General features: G+C 38.6%; 2 protein-coding genes and 1 pseudogene across 14 annotated transcripts in view; 1 reads left to right on the plus strand and 2 right to left on the minus strand.

The window, feature by feature from the left end:
- TMEM183A (transmembrane protein 183A) overlaps positions 1 to 23268 on the minus strand; it is a 604310-nt gene that overhangs the window by 554614 nt on the left and 26428 nt on the right. The gene's annotated exons all lie outside the window — the stretch shown is intronic.
- The window catches only part of PPP1R12B (protein phosphatase 1 regulatory subunit 12B), a 236885-nt gene that overhangs the window by 53127 nt on the left and 160490 nt on the right, over positions 1 to 23268 (minus strand). The gene's annotated exons all lie outside the window — the stretch shown is intronic.
- On the plus strand, positions 7184 to 7301 carry LOC126945155 (uncharacterized; annotated as a pseudogene).

Raw genomic sequence — 23268 nt, forward strand, 5'->3', positions numbered from 1 at the left:
GGAAACAAAATGAGCCCGATATCTTGCGCTAGAAGGTGAGAAAGTTCTCAAACAACACTTAAGTGATATGACATAAGGACACAGAAGCCTGCTTAAAAAGCCAAACCTGGGATAATAAGAGCATCAAAATGAATAATGATAGCAACGAATTATAACCCACTGACTAGGAACCCCTGAGTAGACATTGATATAAATAAATGAATGAAAAGAATAAATGGGAGGAGAACAGGTTCTTGCTTACAATAGAATGCCTACTAATAAATATAGAAGGAGTAATAAAGTTAGAAAAATTACCATTTGGCAACCATGACTGTAAAATCAATCCAAGAAAGAAGTATTAATGATATTCAAAGTAGTGGGTAAAAGTAGAGGAGAAATTGGAGTTTACATAATCTCAAAGTATCACATCACACAACATTTACTAATCACAAAGGAGGAAAAACTAACTACCATGGAGAAACCTGGCAGATGTCATCTCAATTCAGCGATCAAAGACAAGACCACTAGTAACATGACAAACTGATAGCATGAAATGAGAAGAATATAGTATCACTTCTATGACATTGTGGCCAAAAATGCATAAACTGGGTCTAATCATGAGAAAACATTGGATAAACCTAAACTGAGGGACATATATGACTGGCCTGCTATCTTCAAAAATACCAAGGTCGGCCAGGCGTGATGGCTCATGTCTGTAATCTCAGCACTTTGGGAGGCTAAGGAAAGCAAATCTCTTGAGCCCAGGCGTTCAAGATTAGCCTGGGCAATGTCACAAAACCCCATCTCTATCAAACAAACAAACAAACAAAACAAAACAAAAAATCCAAAATTAGCAAGGCAAGGTGGCGCCCACCTGTAGTCCCAGCTACTCAAGATGCTGAGGTGGGAGGATCCTCTGAGCACAAGAGGCAGAGGATGCAGTGAACTAAGATCACACTACTGCACTTCAGCCTGGGCAACATAAAACAAAACAAAACAAAACAAAAAAAACAAGGTCATATAAGTCGAGGAAAGTCTAACTAGAGATACACAAAAATTGGGTATAAATAGTGATCCTGGATTGGATCTGTCTGCTCCAATGGACTTTATTAGGACAACTGGTAAAAATGTGAATGTGTCGCGCCTGTAATCCCAGCACTTTGGGAGGCCAAGGCGGGCAGATCACCTGAGGTCGGGAGTTCGAGACCAGCCTGACCAACATGGAGAAACCCCATCTCTACTAAAAATACAAAATTAGTGGGGCGTGGTGGCGCATGCCTATAATACCAGCTACTCAGGAGGCTGAGGCAGGAGAATCGCTTGAACCTGGGAGGCAGAGGTTGCGGTGAGCCGAGATCACGCCATTGCACTCCAGCCTGGAAAACAAGAGTGGAACTCCATCTCAAAAAAAAAAAAAAAGTGAATGTGATCTCTACATAAAGGATATACAGCAATTCTTTAATCTATTCTTGAAATATTTCTATAAGTTTAACAGTGTTTAAAAAAAAAACAGAGTTTTTTCATCTCACTACAGTGAGAAAGGGGCATAAGGAAGTGACTTTCTTTTTTAATTCCTAACAACTTTTGAAAGATAGTCTCTCATTACAGAGGACTCTAAGATTATATGTTCACCAAAGAATTGGGTTTGCTAATGGAAGCAGGTAGTCACTTGAGCTAAAGGTACAATGAAACTCATTGTTAGGTTATGAATCAATTTAGTGGCCACAACCAGATCAATAAAAAGTGAATAAACAGAATAGCAAATGCTGGAATGCATTACACATAGTAGACTAAGGTATAGGTATGTTTTTGTCAAAGGTATTTGAACCAGAGGCACTCCATCTTGAATGGGGGCTGGGTAAATAAGGTTGAGACTTACTAGGCTGCATTCCCAAGAGGTTAAGACATTCTCAGTCACAGGATGAGATAGGAGGTTGGCACAAGATACAGCTCACAAAGACCTTGCTGATAAAACAGGTTGCGATAAAGAAGCCAGCCAAAACCCACCAAAACTAAGATGGTGACGAGAGTGACCTCTGGTCGTCCTCATGACTATTATACACTAATTATAATACATCAGCATGCTAAGAGACACTTCCACCAGTGACAAGACAGTTTACAAATGTCATGGCAACATCAAGAAGTTACCCTATATGGTCTAAAAAGGGGAGGAACCCTCAGTTCTGGAAATTGACCACCTCTCTCCTGGAAAACTCATGAATAATCCATCCCTTGTTTAGCATGTAATCAAGAAGTAACCATAAAACCAGCAGCCCTTTGGGCTGCTCTGTCTATGGAGTAGTCATTCTTTTATTCCTTCACTCTCTAAATAAAGTTGCTTTCACTCTACTCTAGGGACTTGCCCTGAATTCTTTCTCGCGTGAGATCTAAGAACTCTTTCTTGGGGTCCAGACTGAAACTCCCTTCCTGGTAACAAAACCACAAGATCCTTCAAGGCCCAAAGGATATCAATAGTTAGGTGGACATTACCTAGTCTTTCAAAAATGTCTCTGCCTCTTCCTCTAAGCAATTTTTTTGGTAGGTTAGTTTTATAAACTTCTGAGTAGGTACAACACACAGTATTTTAGTTCAGATTTAGGTAAGAAGGTGATGAGTCAAGTATTACCAGTTAAGAAGTACAGTTTAAGTTCTCTGCTCCTCCTTTTGGAACAGGGCAGTCATTTTCAGTCCGTTTATGAATATAAGATCCAAAGAAAATATTTTTATTTTCAACTGATACTTTTCTTCCATCAACTAACAACTATTAAGTTCTTATTCTATGCAAGGTACTATTAGGGATAGGGATATACAAAGTTCTGTTAAGACATGATTGGTGTCTTCAAAGAGATTATAGGAAATCTCAAAATTTGTATCACTACAAAGATCTCCATACTGTTAAAATTAATATCAAGCCCTACTCTTCCATATATTTTTATATAAATAATTTTGATCTCATACTAAACAAACAATTTGTTTTTAAAGGAGACCATCAATAGCACACAGCCAAGTTGGAAGATAGTCTAGAATTCATAACAGCTTCATTTACTACTCTACGCTTTTATAGGGACGTTTTATTACTGGGTACTTAGAAGGGCCACAAATGTTACTTGGGGGCAGGAAATAAGAAGTTCTAAAGGAAATAGGAGGTTCTTAGTCATTTCTTCTCTTTTGATTTTTCCATCTCAATCCTGTTTTAATTTATGTGATGTGAAAATCCTCCCCTTTTGGGGGTGATGGAAAAGACCAATAATGATAACTCACATTTAATGTTGACTCCTGTACAGATGCTCCTGAGTGAGGGAGACATATTAGGGACTTTACCACAAAATGAATCACTTACCATCACTTCTCCTTTTGTGATGGTAATCATCTAAAATGACTTTAAAGAGTCAGCCTTCATTCCACTTGTAAGGAAATGCAGAATACAGAAAAGTCACGCAATTCTTTCAGTGTAATAAAGGGCCTTTGACACTTTGTGAACAAGCAAAAAAAGCTAAAATCAGACCAACAAAATATATCCACTAACGGCTTATGCATACTCTAGTGGGTTGCTAGGAGTAGGGGGAAGAGATGGTGCTATTTTGGAGTACAAGGCAGCAACAGAGAGGCAAAGCAAGACAGGATCTACAAGTTGCACAGCATGGAGCTCACAATAACTTACAAGCCGACAAAATGTTCCCAATCTTGTTCCCATATATTTAAATAATCATGCCCTAGTGTCATGAATGTTTAAGTCTCAGAAACTCATTTAAGGGTAAGAGATTATAAAGGTCCTTTAAGAAAATCATTCTGCAAACCTGTCCTAGAATTGGTTCATGAGTTTAATATTTTGAAATTAAATTTAATTTTAGCAATGGCTTACAAAAAGCAGAAATGAAAACCTACCTCTTTTTAATGTGAACAACATAGCTTCTCCCCCTTCACACTTTTTTTGTAGGCCATATAGGCTAGAAACATCAGTAAAGGTATAAGGGGCAGAGGTTTGTCACAGGGAGGGGAAGGGGCAACACTTATCACAAGAGCTTTTGAAAATATGTGGGGACACTGATTGGCACAATGATTGGAGAGTGCTATTGGTGTTTCAAATGCCAGGCTGAGGGATGCTGAATGCTTGCTATTCTGGAAATAGACCCACATAGTGAAGAATTACCCTGCCAAATGCTCACAGCACCTTGATGAGAAAAAAAAAATGCTTGAACTGATTAGAAGCAGTAACAGGGTATATTATATATTTTTTTGATTAGCTTAAAAGTAGCAAAAGGGTTCTATATAGTGTCAGTTAAACACTGAATAAGTAGCTTTAAAGCATATGATTTATCTGAAATTTTTGTTAAGACTATAAATATTTAGTGCAGTTAACAGTTAGGGAGAATTGGGGAGATAGTTTCCTCAAATTAATCAGATATTACAATTTAAATATGTGTAGTCGTACAGAAATTTTATGTCAAGAAAGGTGTTTTAAAAACTTAAGGAGAAAGGTACAGAGGAGAAAGGTATGGAATTAATTTTAGAATAACTTTTAAAATAAATAAATCCATTCAGTTCTCAAAGGTATCTATGATAGTTAAGTTGTGTTTATAATCTGTATGACAGGCAAAACATATTACTGCCTGGTAGCAACATACTTAAATTTAAGCTCACATGTTTGATAACGATCAGTTTCTTGAAAATGTAACCTATAACTTAAAGAAGGTTCAGAAATTCTATGTAAGTTTTTAAATTGTCATCAACTTGATTTTAAAAAATATTTTGTTAGTTTTCTTTAAAGCCTATAAATGAGGGTGAATGGTCCATCAGGTGTTAAGAAAAATAATTATTTCCCATTTTTAGTTAACTGCAGAGTTTTAAGGAAAAAGCCCTAAGAAAAGCAATCTATGTATGATTCATCTAGAACTTTAAACATTTCAACTAGTCTTCAGAGTTGTGAATTTGCAGTTGATCCAGAAATAAAAGCTGCTCTGTTCATCTGGGTTTACTAAAAATACTCCCAAACTTAACATCTAACTACTTCTTCTTCTTTTTTTTTTTTTTAAATAACATAGATCCTGGAAGAGTATACAAAAGACTCTTCCTGGTCAACAATGAACTGACATGCACCATTTTTGCTTTGCAGATACTTCTGACATATACAGTGTAAATGTTTATTCATTTATCAGTTGTCTATGTGTCATCTATACACACTTTATCTTCATGTTTTCAGGTAAAAATACTTTAAAATAGTTGAAGATGAAAGATGTCATTGTACTACCAGGTTTATCCTCTCATTTCCTTTATCCTCAACTTATTTTCTTTTGTGTCATCTGAATCCTCCAGATATCGAACTTTTCGTTTTTATGCCTTTCACATTTCCACTGGAGATCACTTTGTCCCCTTCATTAGGGTTCTGTCAGGAGAGATTTAAGATTTGGTCCTAGCTAAAAAATATGGCTGTAGCTCTGAAGATGACATAAAAGTTTTTTCCCATGCCTAAGATTTCAAATATATATATACGTTTGAAAGAAAAAACAGGGAGAGCATTATTTTTTTGTCCAGATTATTTTTGCTCACTGTAGGTAAAAAAGTCTGTACATACATGTAAAAAAAAAAAACAACCAAAAAAAAATCAAAAACCTTTCAGTCCCTACATAATAACTCAGAAATAAAGTTTCTTCAGCCAGCTATGGGGATGAGGGAAATAATTCCCAGGGTATACACATTAATGGTCCTATCAACTCTGTCATTCTCACATTGCAATGCCAATGCAATTCCACATAAACACAATTATGCTGAGGCAAACACTGTTGCAGAGTATAAGAACTACATATGCACTGTTCTAAGAAACACAACTTGTGAGGTTCATGAGGCATGGCAATGTTTGTGGCAAACAGGACCAATGTGAGAATCAAATTAATTAGATTCCTAGAGTCTACTGCTTAGCATGCAATACTGTAAACAACTAAGCTCCATGATGACTGAGTTGACTGGCATACAACCACAAATTGTTCTCTTTGAGCACAAAGGGCATGTAAGAGCTAACAGCTGAGTGTCCCAGGCATGGTTCTAAGTAGTTTGTATGATACCACATATGATGTTACTAACTAGGCTGGTCAGTTTGGGTGGTGATAACAGTGTGTTGCTGGAGTTAAAGTTACAGAGTCAACCTCTGTATGCTTAGTTAGCACCATATTAAAACAAAAATTTTTCCATGCCACAGACTATTAGTGACCTAGCTATCTTACAAATATATGCTGTTGGTCATAATACAGACTGAGTGTGTCCAAAACCCATCATTACAACTGGAACTAAAATAACTGGAATCAAAGAGCAAAGCTGATCCACACAGAAGGATGAGTACAAAGTCAAAGGTCCAATCCTTAAAACCTGTACCACCTGGGTATTATCAAATGTATTTTTCTAATGCTGTTTGTGGGAAGTATTCAGACTTTATTTTGGTTTTTCTTTGCCTCAGTTCTTAGCCTCTTTTTGTTGTTACTAAACAAGTTGGAGGCAAAACAATCTAGATTTTGGCTTCCTTCTTTTTATTCTCTGAAGCAGTTTATGTAAGACAAGTATTATTATACTCGTTCCTTGACAGTTTGATGAAATTCATCCCCCAAATTACTCTAGGCTTGGTGTCTTTGGCAGCAGGTTGGGGAGGTGGTGGTGAAGTATGATTAAATTTCTTTAAAGGTTACTGGACTTCTTTGTTTTGCCATTTCTTCCTAAGTCATTTTGATATTTTATATTTTCCCAGAAGAGTATCCACTTAAATCAGGTTTTCAAGCTTATTGTCATAAAGTTGCTCAAAATAATCTTATATTTTAAATACGTTTATCTTAACTTTGTCCCTATTTCTCTTCCTAATACTATTTGTTCACCCCTAGTTTTTTTTGTTTGTTTGTTTTGTTTTGTTTTTGAGACGGAGTCTCGCTGTGTCCCCCAGGCTGGAGTGCAGTGGCGCGATCTCGGCTCACTGCAAGCTCTGCCTCCCGGGTTCACGCCATTCTCCTGCCTCAGCCTCCTGAGTAGCTGGGACTACAGGCGCCCACTACCGCGCCCGGCTAATTTTTTGTATTTTTAGTAGAGATGGGGTTTCACCGTGGTCTCGATCTCCTGACCTTGTGATCCGCCCGCCTCGGCCTCCCAAAGTGCTAGGATTACAGGCGTGAGCCACCGCGCCCGGCCCACACCTAGTTTTTCTCTAGTTCAGCTTGTCAAAGATTTACTGCATCTTAACCTCCCTAATGGGGCTCAGTGTGCAGTGGCTGGAAAAAGTAGATTCCCGGGTTATGTATGCAGCTCAATTGTTATACGTGTTGCTTTAAGGGACCTTGAAGACTTTTCCCTCTCCCTGTTGTTGCCAAAATAACTGCCTCTGATCTGTTTTTGTTTGCATCCCAGGCCCCAGACTAGCATATAAGATGCCTTTGAGTCCTAGAACACTGCAGTCAAGGTGGACATTGCAAAATAAAAAGGTTTATTGAATTTTATATCTTTTCAAAGAATCAGCTTCTGGTATTAACACTATTCTACTGCTATTCTGTTTTCTGTTCATTAATTTCTGCTTTTATCTTTATTTCATTCCTTCTACTTAATTTGGGCTTACTCTGTTTTCAACTTCTTGAGTTTAAAGCTTAGCTCATTTATTTTCACTTATTCAAAATTTTTAACCTTAAACATGTATTTAAGGTTATAGCTTTCTCTCTTTAGCTACTCTACAAGATCTAATGTGAAGTAATCTCATTGTTGTTTAACTCTAAATATTTTGTATTTCTCATTATAATTACCTCCTTACCCATGCAGTATCTACAAGGAAGTTTATACTTTTCAGAAGTGTTCTTTTCTTCTCCAGCTAACTTTTTGTTGCCATTACAAAAAAACTATAACCCCTCCATAATCTCAATTCTGTATCTCCAGATCCCATCTTTCCAGCTTATTCTTTCTACTAGGGTGACCCTGAACTATCATTCAACCTCATGGAATCTCCACTGTCTCTCATGCACTTGATGTTCCTTCACTCTACTCTTTATCGAGCTTACATTCCATGATTTATCATTACTATCATCACTCACCCCTCTCTCCCCTCATAGTGCTTGGCAAAACTACAACCTTGTTTAAATCAAATTTTCTGCCTACTCCACACCTGCACCTGTGCAACTAAATGTGGCTGAAAAAAAAAACAACCATGCTCATTGGTCTCAATTTAAATTCATTACTTTGAACCTTTAGTGGACTCTAATGCACACACAGATACTTCCCTACTCCATTTACTTTCCTAGATAAATACTTCACCCCTTTCCCTTTTAACTCAAACACCTATCACTTCCTTCCTCATATTCTTTCTTGGCTGCTGGTCTTGCTTTCTATTTCACTAAGAAAACTGAAGCAATTAGAAAAGAACTTCCACAGACTATCACCACATTTAACCACCATTTACCATCTTCTCACTTGTTACCATTGATGAACCTAACATGCTTCTATTTGAAGTCAAATCCTTCAACTTGTACTCTAGACCCTACTCAAGGACCTCATTACAGCAGCTCTCCATTCTTCCTCCTACATCATCTTTTGTTGTTGCTGTTGTTCTCCATTGGGATCATTCTCAGGAGCAAACATGTAGCTTAAAAAACACCCTTTTCCGGCACGGTGCAGTAGCTCACCCCTGTGGTCCCAGCACTCTGGAAGGCCGAGGTGGGAGGATTACCCGAGGCCAGGAGTTTGAGATGAGCCTGGTCAACATGGCAAAAGCCTGTCTCTCCTAAAACTACAAAAAATTAGCCAGGTGTGGTGGCGGGCGCCTGTGATCCCAGCTACTCGGGAGACTGAGGCAGGAGAATCACTTGAACCTGGGAGGTGGAGGCTGCAATGAGCCAAGATTGTGCCATTGCACTACTCTAGCCTGAGCAACAGAGCAAGACTCCGTCTCAAAACAAAAAAACACCCTTTTCTTGACTCTATCTCCCCAAAAGCTGCCACTCCATTTCCTTGCCAACTCCCCTTCCTGAAAAACTTATCTTAAAAAAAAAAATAACTTTTCTCAATGTTTCCAATTCCTCTCTTCTCAATGTGGCTTAAAATTACTTCAGTCAGGCTTTCTGTCTCACTATTCCAACAAAACCACTCTTATCAAGGTCATAATGTTATCAAAATCAATGGTCAGTTCTTAGTCTTCATCTTACATGACGCTATCAGCAACATTTAACACTGTTGACAACTATCTCTTTCCTGATACTTTTTTTTTTTTTTTCCACTCACACTGGAAAGGACACCAGATACTTCTTGGGCCCTCTTCCCTTTTCTATATTTTCTTTCTGTTATCTGATACAGTCTCATTGCTTTAAATATCATCTAAATACTCCACAGCAATTTGGCAGATCTGTATAACCAAACTGCCAAAATTTCCAGTTGGAAATCTAATAGGTATCTCAAACCAACATACCTAAAATTGGATTCTGGCTGGGTGCAGTGGCTCACACCTGAATCCCAGCACTTTGGGAGGCCAAGGTGGGCGGATCACTTGAGGTCAGGAGTTCTAGACCAGTCTGGCTAACACCGTGAAACCCCAACTCTACTAAAAATACAAAAATTAGCTGGGTGTGGTGGCGGGCACCTGTAATCCCAGCTACTCGGGAGGCTGAGACAGAGGAATCACTTGAACTCAGGAGGCAGAGGTTGCAGTGAGCCAAGATGGCACCACTGCACTGCAACCTGGGTGACAGAGCAAGACTCCATCCAAAAAAATAAAAAATAAAATTGGATTCCTAAGAAGTCATTATATGAAAAAAATACTTGCACATGCATGTTTACAGCAGCACAATCTGCAATTGCAAAAATTTGGAACCAGCCCAAATGCCCATCAATCAATGAGTGGATAAAGAAACTGTGGTATATATATATATACCGTGGAATACTACTCAACCATAAAAAGGAATGAAATAATGGCATTTGCAGTGACTTGGATGGAACTGGAGACCATTATTCTAAGTGAAGTAACTCAGGAACTGAAAACCAAACATCGTATGTTCTCACTTATAAGAGGGAGCTAAGCTATGAGGATGCAAAGGTGTTAAGAATGATACAATGGACTTTGGGGGCTCAGGGGAAAGGGTGGGAGGGGGGTAAGGGATAAAAGACTACACATTAGGTACGGTGTACACTGCTTGGATGATGGGTGCACCAAAATCTCAGAAATCACACTAAAGAACTTTTTCATATAACCAAAGATTACCTGTTCCTCAAAAACCTATGGAAATAAAAAAAATTAAATAAATAAATAAATAAGACTGGCTTCCTAGTTTTCCTCCTCAACCTGCTTCATTTTTAGCCTCCCCCATGCCAGTTGATGGTAACTCTATCCTATCAGTTGCCTAGGTAAAAAACCCTGGAATCATCTAAAATTCCTCCCTCTGTCTGTCACATCCCACAAGCCCTTCCAGGAAATGTTGGCTCTACCTTCAAATATATCCAGAATCTTACCAATTTTCAACAACTCTATTGCTGCCATGTGATCCAAGCCCCTATCATCATTTCTTGCCTGGATTACTGTAATAGCTGCTCAGCTGCTACCTCTGTCTGAAGTCTAATCTCAACACAGCAGCTTGAATGATTGTTTTAAAACTTAAGTCAGATCACATCACTCCTTTACTCAAAATCCTGCAATGGCTCCTCATTTTGTGCATAGTAAATGGCCTATGATGCTCTACATTCAGATGATCTGATTCTCTTTCCTGCTACTCTCACCTGTCATTTCTTTCATGTGCCAGTACTTTCCCACCATATGGCCTTTGCTCTAGTTGTACCCTCTTGCTAGAGGACCTCACTACAGTACATCTGAAGAAATGTTCTTCCTTCAGATATCTTTGTGGCTAACTCCTTCAGTTTCTTCAAATCTCAACCTGTCAATAAGATTTACTCAGACCCACTGTTTATATTACAACCTGTACTTTCTCCACCCAATCCTCTTTATTCAATTCTCCTTTCTAGTTTTTTTTTTTCCAAACTGCATCAGTGTCTAACATATTATACACTTTATTATGTTTGTTGTTTATGGTCTGCCTTTTCATCTTACTCCCTGCTAGAATGTACACTTCAGCAGGTCAGGATCTTTGTCTACATTGTTGACTAAAGGATTCCAAGAGCCTTGAACAATATCTGGCAAATAATGGACAAATAAGTATTTGTTGAATGAATGAGTGTTGATTTTTTCATTTAGCATGGTCACAATACACATGCCCTACATGTGCTATATATCTGTTACATTAAGCTGGTGTATTATGTTGTTCAACTCCTTTATGTTCTTGAGTATTTTTGTCTGTTCGATATATTGGTTTCTAAGAGAGGTGTGTTAAAATCTGCAACACTGACTGTGGATATGCCATTTCTTGGTAATTCTGTCAGTTTTGTTTTATATATTTTGAGAGTATATTTTCAGTATCTAGAGTCATTTTATATCATCTTCGTGGATTGTTCCCTATTTATAAGTAGGACATATATTTCTGTCATTTGATGTTTTTAAGCAAAAACATGTTCATGTTTCAAATGATATGCATGTTGCCAGCTTTCAATTGGTGGTAACCAAGAGAAAATTTTTCCTATACTTTTATTTTTTGTCTTTCAGTGTTACTCTGAAAACAGCATATGGAAGGATAATCTGAGTATCTCTCTGGCTTTGTAGATTAATTTATATTATGATTACTTACACATTTTATTTTGTATTTCCTATTTCCATGTTTTTCCTTTGCTTCTTTTTATCTTCTTTCCTGCCCTTTATTGAATGGAGTGAAAGCATTTAAAATATTACCTATCTTTTCTCTTTCCTCTACTGATTTAGAATTTGCACCTTCTATTTCTATACTTCTATTACTGTACTGAATATCTTTATATTTAACATACTTAAATATATTTTTTCTTTAAATGTCTATAAAATTAATCTGTGTCTTTTCTACTCCAAACAAGGACTTTAGTACACATTTACATCTTTTAATACCATATTATTGCTAATATTTAGTCCTAACTTTTGAAGCATATTAGCTTTATCTCATATTTTAACACTCTTTGCTTTTGTATTCCACTTCTTTCTGCATTTATTTTTTTCTTTGCTGAAGAACATCCTTTAGTTCTTTTATCACCAAGAGTTTGTGAGTTGAAAACTTAGCTCTGTGTATCTTGAAGATGTGTTTATTTTGGTCCCACTCTGTATATAAACCACTGTATGAAACTATAAGCTCATACTTATTTTTCTACAGCACTTTGAAGATACTAGTCAGTTTTCTAGTATCTACTGTTGCCAGAGCCTACTGCCAATTCAACTACCATTCCATTATTCAGAATTTTTTGTTATATCTGTATTCAGAATTTCAGATTTTCTCTTCATCGTTAATTTCCTACAATTTTATTATCATATATGTAGTTGTGGATTTATCTATCCTGTGTTACACATGGCAGCATTTTCTATTTTGAAGACTCAGCATCACTTCTGAAAAAATTCTTAGCTGCAGTTACTGTTATTACTAATGCCACTTTTTTATTCATTCTTTTTTCTCCTTTGCAACTCTTAGCACATGCATGTTAGAGCTCCTCAGGTCATCTTTCATGTCCATCTTTCTCTTTCATTTTCTTCTAACTTTCTCTAAACTGCATTCTGAAAGATTTTCTCAGTTCTATTTCCTAATTCTCTAATTTTCTCTTAAGCTATATAAAGTATGTACAGTATAACTGTTCTTTTACTTCAATATTGTATTTTTACATTTCAATATATTTTTCACTTCAAGATGTCTAAATGCTCCTTTCTCACAGCTTTCTTTTCTTGTTTCATTATCTGCTCTTCATTCTGTAAAATCTAGTTTCTTCTGTACATATATTGAGACTTTTAACTTATTTTTAAATCTCTTCAGAGTGTTCTTTTTTCCTCAGATATAACTTCTCTCACTTGTTGGGTTCTCTTGACTGCTTTTTCATGATCTTAGGTTTTACTGAGTTCTTTGTAAAGTTTTGAGGGCTCAATTTTTAATGATGACTAAAAAATGTAAGTATCTGTAACTATATATACAGTTTTAAGTATCTATAGGGCAGTTCTAAGTTGCCTCAGCTTAAATCTGATAATGTGGCAACCTTGAACTAGACCTTAAGTTGGTAGCTCTGGGCTTTCTTTCCTCCTAGGTAGCCCAGTTCTGAATTTTTAGCCCAAAAGTATTTTGGGTCCAAGTTCTATCTTGAGTGGTTTCCTGTGCTTGTTTGTGTCTGCCAATTCTTCTTTACTTCTGGTCAGGAACAAGCAGCTTATTCCTGGCTGTGACACTGCTGGGATAAGTTAGACTAACCCAGCTCCCATCTGCATTGTGCTCTTGGGTCCTGGGTTCATGCACAGACAGGATCATTGCAAAAACCCTGGTCCCAATTGCCCATATCCATTCATAGCACCACCCCCTGCCAGTGGCTTTTCTATTACTGGTCCAAAGAGACTTTTTTCTCTTATTTTTAAGAATAACTATGTATTTTTAAAAACCTTTAAAAATATTTATGTATAATTTCTCTGTTTTTGAATGAGAGGAATTAAGATTCAAGAGTATTCACTCTGCCACCCTGACCTAGAAGTCCCAGAGTAGCTTTCACTTTTGAAATAATAGCAGTTCAATTTTCCTTACCTCACCAGTCTGTAAATATTAGCATATATACCCAAAGTTCAAACTTGAATAAGCTGTAGTAGAGACATATTTCCATTATTTGGAATTTGTTTACATTGAAATAAGTAATAGATGTACTAGGAAATCAGAAGTAGAAGGAAGATGATTTTTAAAAGGTTAAGAAATTTGGGACAGCAGCAGACTTTACTGTAAATCTTATGTACAAACTTCGTCACTGCTTCCCATAAATGGAATCAGACTGAGCAAAGAAGAGGGTACTTTCCACAGCACCAGGAAGAGCCACTGCAGCCAGCAGTCCTGTAATAAGCACCAACCTGCACTCCTGCACCTGGAAGACAGCCATCAGCTTAGTGGAAAGAATGTTGGACTGGGAATTCAGAAATATTCTAGTTCATTTTCTAACACTAAGTCATAATACAGCTTAGGCTAAGCCAGGCCCTCTTCTGGGCCCCAGGTTTTCCATCTGTAAAATCAGAGAGTTGGGCTAGAACAACTTCTAATGTACCTTCCAGAAATAATTTTCTGTGACCTTAACAGTTTGGTACTTTATAAGTAGGCTGAGTCCTCCATTCTTCAGCTTGCTCAGTAATAACCTGCCAGGTAAAAGAAGAAAATCATGTATTTCTGAAATCAGTCTTCAAATCAAATGAAAGAATCACTAGATGCATATTTTTGTTTGATCACCACTCTGCAAAGGAACAGCCTAGTAGCTGGATGAAGTTTCTGTGTGGGTGTACACACAATCTAAGTTTTAAATAGAAAAAGCAAACCAACCCAGACCAAAACAAAAACCCTCCACACAAGTCCCAGACACAACAAATGGTGAGAGTTCTTTTCTACAAACACGTCTGTTTCTAATAGCTGAGAAGACCAAAAAAGAAAGTATCACCCTGACCAGATATAAGTGTAGATAAAGAAAAAACTAAGGAGCATGCAGCAAAGTTACAGGATATGAGAGATTTGACTCTGCACACTGCAAAGTCTGTACAATTAGAAATTTCATGTGAACAGAAATGTAGAGAAGACAATGAGAAAGGAAAGGATAAAACTGGAGTTCCACTAAATGGAAGTTAAGAGTGGATTAAGAATTTTTAAATTGAGGCCAGGCACAGTGGTTCATGCCTGTAATCCCAGCACTTTGGGAGGCAGAGGCGGGCGGATCACTTGAGGCCAGGAGTTTGAGATCGGCCTGGCCAACATAGCAAAACCCCATCTTCACTAAAAAAAAAAAAAATTAGCTAGGTGTAGTGGTGAACACCTATAATCCCAGCTACTCAGGAGGTTGAGGCATGAGAATCGCTTGAACTCTAGAGGCAGAGATTGCAGTGAGTCAAGATCACACAACTGTACTCCAGCCCGGGTGACAGAGTGAGACCCTGTCTCAAAAGAAAAAGAAAAAAAAATATTTTAAATTGGGTTAAGTGGCAAGGAAAACTCAAGATTAAATCTCAGAGCTTCCTAGAACCTTAACTATGGGCCACAATAAAAATTTATGTGAATTGTTTAATTTTACCACAATACAGTAAAAAATCAAACTGATTCAGACTTTATAGGTCTGAAGGATGGAAAGTTGGCACACAGCTAGCCATAATCCCGATTCTTCAAGTAACATACTAAAGATATACTGTTTTCTAAAAAAAACAACAAAAAGCATCTTATCATCTACATTGCTATTTGTGAGGCACAGTGTATTGCATCGACATTGCCATATATGTATAGGCAGACTATATTAAGGGTGGGTGTCCAGCAGATTCTATCCACTATTGCATACTTCCACCACAGCTGAAATAGCCCATCAGTCAAAAGAAAGGGATAAAGTTCCCTGACAAAATTCCCACTCAGTTCACAAAATAGCCACTGAGCAGTCTTCACTTTCATGCAAACTTTTTGTAAGTGTGTTATCAAAGCATTTAAGGCAGGAAAAAATTACACAAATAACAAGGCCTCATTAAAGAAAATTTGGGAAATAAAGAAAAGTAGAAAAAAAGTCACATTTAGTCTCATCACAGAAATACAACCACTGCTAACACTTTGCTCACTTTCTCCCTGGTCTCTTTACCTGGGCCTGAGTGACCACTTCGCCCTTATGGTTGTAATCATATGACATATACAATTGTGTATCTAGTTCATTTAGTAATACTATACTATAAGCATTTATCCAAGTTATTATACTATCTTTGTAATTCACTTTTAAATGGCTGCTTTATATTCCACTCTATTTTAAAGAAACACCCTAAATGGCTAGTTGGTGGGGAATGGTAAAGCAAACTATGATTCATAGTGTTCCATTAGATGGATGAATCATAGTTTACTTAACTGCTGCCAGAATACTGGACAGTAGGCTGTTTCCAATAAGTCTGTTTTGTTCAATAGTGCATAATAGCCTTCCACATAGTAGGTACTCAAGTATTTGTTGAATGGATGTTTACAGAGCTGCCTATATATAACATACCTTGTGATAACAATTTCTGTGCATAAACTCCCCCTCCTTCCCATATTTAGAACTGTTTCCCAGAGATACATTTTTATAGGGGGCTATTTTGGGTCAATTTGGGACTTTTGTCAATCTAGCCATTTGCTTCTCAGAAAATAATGACTAATTTGCATTCCCAACAGCAAAATATGGGAAGGCCCATTTCACTACATTCTTAGCTAAATTGGGCATTATCTTTTCAAAGTCTTTGCCTTTGGTAAAAAAAAAATGTTACTTTGGCTGGGTGTGATGGCTTACGCCTGTAATCCCAGCACTTTGGGGGCTGAGGCAGGCAGATCACCCAAGGTCAGGAGTTCAGGACCAGCCTGGTCAACGTGATAAAACCCTGTCTCTACTGAAAATACCAAAATTAGAGGGGCGTGGTGGTAGGCACTTCTAATCCCAGCTACTTGGGAGGCTGAGACAGGAGAACTGCTCACACCTGGGAGGCGGAGGTTGCAGTGAGCTGAGATTACGCCATGGCACTCCAGCCTGGGTGGCAGAGCAAGACTCTGTCTCAAAAAAAAAAAAAAAAAAAAAAAGAGTTACTTCATTATAATTTTAGTTTTGAACACCAGTAAGGTTATACACTTTTTCTTTTTTTTTTTTTTTTGAGACGGAGTCTAGCTCTATTGCCCAGGCTGGAGTGCAGTGGCCGGATCTCAGCTCACTGCAAGCCCCGCCTCCCGGGTTCACGCCATTCTCCTGCCTCAGCCTCCCGAGTAGCTGGGAGTACAGGTGCCCGCCACCTCGCCCGGCTAATTTTTTTTGTATTTTAGTAGAGACGGGGTTTCACCGTGTTAGCCAGGATGGTCTCGATCTCCTGACCTCGTGATCCGCCCGTCTCGGCCTCCCAAAGTGCTGGGATTACAGGCTTGAGCCACCGCGCCCGGCCGGTTATACACTTTTTCTTATGCTTGTTATTGTCTATTTTGAAATAGCTTTCTAATAATCACTTATCTAAATCTAAATTATTCCTGGAAGGTCAGTTGTGGGTTGAAGTAACAACAAAAGCCCCAATATTTTTAGGAAATAAATTCTGGAAGGAACCTAAGGAACTAACATAAATATATAGCTGAGAACAGCTTATTCACAGAGCAAGTCTGGAACACTGTAATGTGCTTTTATTAATAGTAAAGTTGGAGGCTAGAGTTGTCGGTTCCTGATTCTTTCCTCATATTTATCTGTTATACAGTTTGGTTTTACATGTGATATTTGTCTGTGGGTGCTGCTGTAATTTGGGAGGGGAGAGCTGGGAGGAAAAGATTCCTTTAATAATTCTTCTAAAACTTTTCTTTTAGGAAATCATTCTAGATTAACCCAGAAACTCTTAAGAGCCGTTTCCCACAACTGTACTCTGTAAAAACTTCTTTAGCCAAGATAATCTTGGGGTGGCTTAGCAGAACTTTGTCAACCCTGAATTAGGCTTTCTCTATGAAAACATTTTGTAAACAAGTAACTAGACACAGAAAAGGCAGAAGCACATTCAGAGAAAAAATGTAGGTCTGGGCAACATTACCAGTAATGAGAACCTGATGAAGACTGACAATCACACCTCACTGACTAATCCAGTAACTAGCTCTTTTCATAACATGTGAAAAATGCTCCTCTGCAGCAGAAGTATAACTGCCTTTCATTCCTTCAAGATGCTCTTGCAGGAGTAGGCAAGAATGTTGATCTGCCATCTATTCTTAACAAGGAGAGAAAGCAGAAACATGGACTAAGGATTGTTAGGGGAAAGCAATTTAGACGGAATCAGGTACCACAATGTGCCAAATGATATGACAATTAGATCTGTTTGAACCCTGTTTAAGCCTTTATGAAGATTTTTTTTAACGGCAAACTATCTTGGAGCTCTGCTCACAAAGCAAATGGCTACTAACCAACGGCTATTAACTTCCAGAAAATCCATCAAAATTGTTCTCATGCAGATGAGTCACAAAGAGAAGATATCATCCTTTCATGCTCCCTAGCCCCACTCCACCAAACTGCTCTCACAAGTCAGCAACATCTCCTTACTGGCAAACCTACGAGATACTCTTCAGCTCTCAAACTACTGGATGTGATTATAGCGGACTATTGGTAGCTATAATTTATCTTTCCAACCCTTTATCTCTTTCTCTTCTTTTGATAACAGAATCCCTATTTCCTATGGGGAATCTATTCCACGTAGCTGACCCTCTGCTAACCCTACCCCTATAACAAGTGGTAGCTGTTGCTCTTGTTTCTTCTTCATCACTGTAACCAGCACTACCACTATTGTTATCATTATCATCATCATGGTGGCTAAGATTTATTGATAATTTACTATGTGCCAGACACTGTTCTGTCCGCTTTATATGTATTATCTCATTTAAAGAAATGACCTACGTGATAAGTACTATGATTTCTCTCATTTTAAAGTTGAGGAAACTGAGACACAGGGAGTATATAATTTGGCCAAGCTTACACAGTAGGTAGCAGAGGAGGGACTTGAATTAAACTTGGTTTTAGAGTTCAGGCTTCACTGCCTCTCTAGCTAAATCTCATCTAATTTCTGGCTATAGAAATTGGTTCAGGGAAGTTCATCTGATCCAGGAAAGGTCAATCAGATACATGACCACTACGAGGCCAGGTGTGGTGGTGCACACCTGTAATCCCAACATTTTGGAAGGCCAAGGTGGGAGGACAACGTAACCCCAGGAGTTTGAGACCAGCCTAGGCAACACAGTGAGACTCCATCTCTACAAAAAATAAAAAGAATTAGCTGGGCATGGTGGCACACGCCTATCGTCTCAGCTACTTGGGAGGCTGAGGTGGGAGGATCGCTTGAGCCTAGAAGGTAGAAGCTGCAGTGACCCGTGAGCATGCCACGCACTCCAGCCTGGGTAACAGAGCAAAATTATGTTTGCAAAAACCAAAACCAAAAACAAAAAAAAAGATATATGGACACTAGGATAGAGGTCTTTCTTCCTCTGAAGTCTATGCAGAGAAGGCAGTAGGGATCTGGTAAGTTTCAGTTTCCTAGATTTAGCTATGCCTGAAGCTAGGCCAGGCTGAATATGCAGATTTTCTAGCTACATAAACCTTTATGCTTGAGCTATATGAAGTTAAGTTTTTGTCACATTGAGTCTTTGAAAGTTTTCATTCCCTTGTTTGGTTGAATACTACTCTTTTTAAAACAAACAAACAAACACTTTTATTTTAGGTTCCGGGGTACATGTGAAGGTTTGTTACATAGCTAAACTTGTGTCACAGGGGATTGTTGCATAGATTAATCACCCAGGTATTATGCCTAGTACCCAAGAGTCATCTTTTCCACTCTTCTCCCTCCTCCCACCCTCCACCCTCAAGTAGACCCCAGTGTCTGTTGTTTCCTTCTTTGTGTTCATAAGTTCTCATCACTTAGCTCCCACTTATAAGTGACAACATGCGGTATTTGGTTTTCTGTTTCTGCATTAGTTTGCTAAGGATGATGGCTTCCAGCTCCATCCTTGTTCCCACAAAAGACATGATCGCACTCTTTTTTATGGCTGCATAGTATTCTATGGTGTGTATGTACCACATTTTCTTCATCTGATCTGTCACTGATGGGCATTTAGGTTGATTCTATGTCTTTGCTATTGTGAATAGTGGTACAATGAACATTCACATGCATGTGTCTTTACGGTAGACGATTTATATTCCTCTGGGTATATACCCAGCACATAGACCAATGGAATAGAATAGATAGCCCTGAAATAAGGCTGCACACATACAACCATCTGATCTTCGACAAAGCTGACAAAAACAAGCAGTGGGGAAAAGACTCCTGTTCAATAAATGGTGCTGGGATAACCGTCTAGCCATATGCAAAAGACTGAAGCTAGACACCTTCCTTAACCATATACCATATACAAAAATCAACTCAGGATGGATTAAAGACTTAAATGTAAAACCCCAAACTATAAAAACCCTGGAGACAACCTAAGTAATACCATCCTGGACATAGAAATGGGCAAAGATTTCATGACAAGGACACCAAAAGCAATCTCAACAAAAGCAAAAATTGACTAGTAGGATCTAATTAAACATATGAGTTTCTGCACAGCAAAAGAAACTATCAACAGAGTACAGACAACCTACAGAATAGGGGAAAATATTTGCAAACTATGCATCTGACAAAGGTCTAATATCTAGCATCTATAAGAAACTTAAATTTACAAGAGAAAAACAAAACCCCATTAAAACATGGGCAAAGGACAGGAACAGAGACTTTTCAAAAGAAGACATATATGCAGTCAACAAGCATATGAAAAAAAGCTCAATAGGCCGGGCGCGGTGGCTCAAGCCTGTAATCCCAGCACTTTGGGAGGCCGAGACGGGCAGATCACGAGGTCAGGAGATCGAGACCATCCTGGCTAACACGGTGAAACCCCGTCTCTACTAAAAAATACAAAAAACTAGCCGGGCGACGTGGCGGGCGCCTGTAGTCCCAGCTACTCGGGAGGCTGAGGCAGGAGAATGGCGTAAACCCGGGAGGTGGAGCTTGCAGTGAGCCGAGATCGTGCCATTGCACTCCAGCCTGGGGCACAGAGCGAGACTCCGTCTCAAAAAAAAAAAAAAAAAAAGAAAAAGAAAAAGAAAAAAAGCTCAATATCACTGATCATTAGAGAAATGCAAATCAAAACCACAATGAGATACCATCACACACCAGTCAGAATGGCTATTAGTAGAAAGTAAAAAAAAAAAAAAAAAAAAGAAAACAACAACAACAAAAAACAGATGCTGGCAAGGTTGCAGAAAAAGGAAATGATTATACACTATTGGTGGGAGTATTCATTGCGTAAAGCAGTGTTGGCAATTCCTCAAAGAGCTAAAAGCAGAACTCTCCTTTCCAGGCTCTTTTCCTTCTTCTCTGACCATTACCCTGCTGATCTCTTTCATGGGTACCTCTCCCCTTCTGCCTGTCTCAAACAGTGGTGTGCCCTGGCTCTGTTCTCAACTGTGTACTCTTTTCATAGCAGTGGCCCTCCTTAGCATCCCACAATCATTCGGATAGGCCTTCCCTGGGGAACATGCTCCTTTTGCTTGCCCCTGCTTCAGAATCATTGAGACATTGAACCACAGTTACACAGTGAGTACCTTATATCCATCAGAATGCTGGGGAAGAAAAGAAGTTGGGAATCACTGCTCTAAAAGTTAACTTTGGGAAATGTGTTTTTCTTAGCTTAAAACTATTATCAGCAAGCTGATACCTTCCAACTCTCTCTCTCTTTTTTTTTTTTGAGATGGAGTCTTGCTGTGTTCCCCCAGCTGGAGTGCAGTGGCGTGATCTCGGCTCACTGCAACCTCCGCCTCCCAGGTTCACGCCATTCTCCTGCCTCAGCTTCCCAAGTAGCTCAGACTACAGGCAACTGCCACCACGCCCGGCTAATTTCTTTAGTATTTTCAGTAGAGACGGGGTCTCACCGTGTTAGACAGTATGGTCTCGATCTCCTGACCTCATGATCCACCCGCCTCAGCCTCCTAAAGTGCTGGGATTACAGGCGTGAGCCACCGTGCCTGGCCCCAACTCTTTATCTCTAGCCCTGGAACTTTCCTATACTTCATACCCATGTACCTAATTGCCTATAGGACATTTACTTTCTTACATCTGACAGGTACCTTGAACTCCGTATGTCTAAAATCAAAATCATTATCTTCATCCCCAAACATATTCTTCCTCCTGAATTCTCAATCTTATTAATGGCATATTATCTATGCAGTCATCATAATAAAAAAAAGAGTATCATTTATTGCATTGTTCTCTATTCACGGAAGACATACCTAAATACTAGATATTCTTGTAAATATAATGAACAAGAAACAGGCTGGGCATATTGGCTCACACCTGTAATCCCAGCACTTTGGAAGGCTGAGGCAGGAGGACCACCTGAGGTCAGGAGTTCAAGATCAGCCCGACCAACATGGTGAAACACCATCTCTACTAAAAATACAAAATTCAGCCAAGGATGGTGGCTCATGCCCATAATCCCAGCTACTTGGGAGGTTGAGGCAGTAGAACTGCTTGAACCCAAGAGGTGGAGGTTGCAATGATGCAAGATTGCACCACTGCACTTCAGCCTGGGCACTGGAATGAGACTCTATCTCAAAAAGAAATAAAAGAAGAAAAGAAACAGACCCTGCCTTCAAGGAGTTCAGTTAGTTGGCAAATACAACATAGTATGATTACCACTCCATATTAAAAATAAATTCACAGTGCTAGGGGAAACTAGTCTGTGCAATTTAATAAAACCTAGTTCCAGGGAGGGGGTCAAAGGAAAGCTTCTTAGGGGAGGTGGTGCTTAACCTAAAACATGAATATGTTTTTAAAAAGTGGAGTAGGGAGAGGAAGAGGCAGTAAGAGGAAGAGGATTCTAGAGAATGAAAATAACATGTATGAAAGCTCAAAGATGGGAGGAGGGGAGACTGGTGAAATACTACCATATGAGTTGCCTTTATTTATTTAAAAATTTACCAAAGGTAGGCACTGTGCTAAACACTTTACATACATTGTTACTGCTGTTCCTTATATCGAGCCTACAAAACAAGGATAATAATCTCATTTTTACAGATTAAAGAACTTTCAGAGCTCAGAAAGGTTAAATTACTTTTCTAAGACCAGCCAGTTAATAGGAGATGGAACCAGCTTTGAACCTAGGTCTTCTGGCTGCAAAGCCAATTCTATGCATCTTCCCAAATACCTTGGGACTGCTCTTTAGGCTTTTATCATCCACATCTAGTAAAACATCAAATTCTGCCAAGTTTTTCGTATTTCTTACATTGTTCCATTCTCTCCATACCTACCATTAGAAACTTAGCTCATTACCTTTCATCTGGACCCTAGGCTGTAATTGCTTTCTAGGTATAAACGGGTATGTGTGTATGTATCACAATAAGTCAGATCGGCATGATCTCACTTTCACAACAAGAGATTCAACAAGTATCTGTATACGTACCATGGAAGAAATATACCTGCTCTTTTCTAGGGCTAGCCCTGGAATATCCTAGAGCCTCGTCAGGGGCCTTCTTTTCTGCTTTAATTATGCTTGTTGGTGATCTCACCCAGTCTTCTGACTCTAAATACCATCTCTAAAGTAATGACTTCCACATCTATATTTCTCCAGCTTTAATATCTCCCATAAAGTCCAAATTCTTAGTTGACAATTGTCTACTTGACATCTCAACTTGGAT

This window comes from Macaca thibetana, chromosome 1 (assembly GCF_024542745.1).
Source record: "Macaca thibetana thibetana isolate TM-01 chromosome 1, ASM2454274v1, whole genome shotgun sequence".
NCBI classification, from domain to species: domain Eukaryota; kingdom Metazoa; phylum Chordata; class Mammalia; order Primates; family Cercopithecidae; genus Macaca; species Macaca thibetana.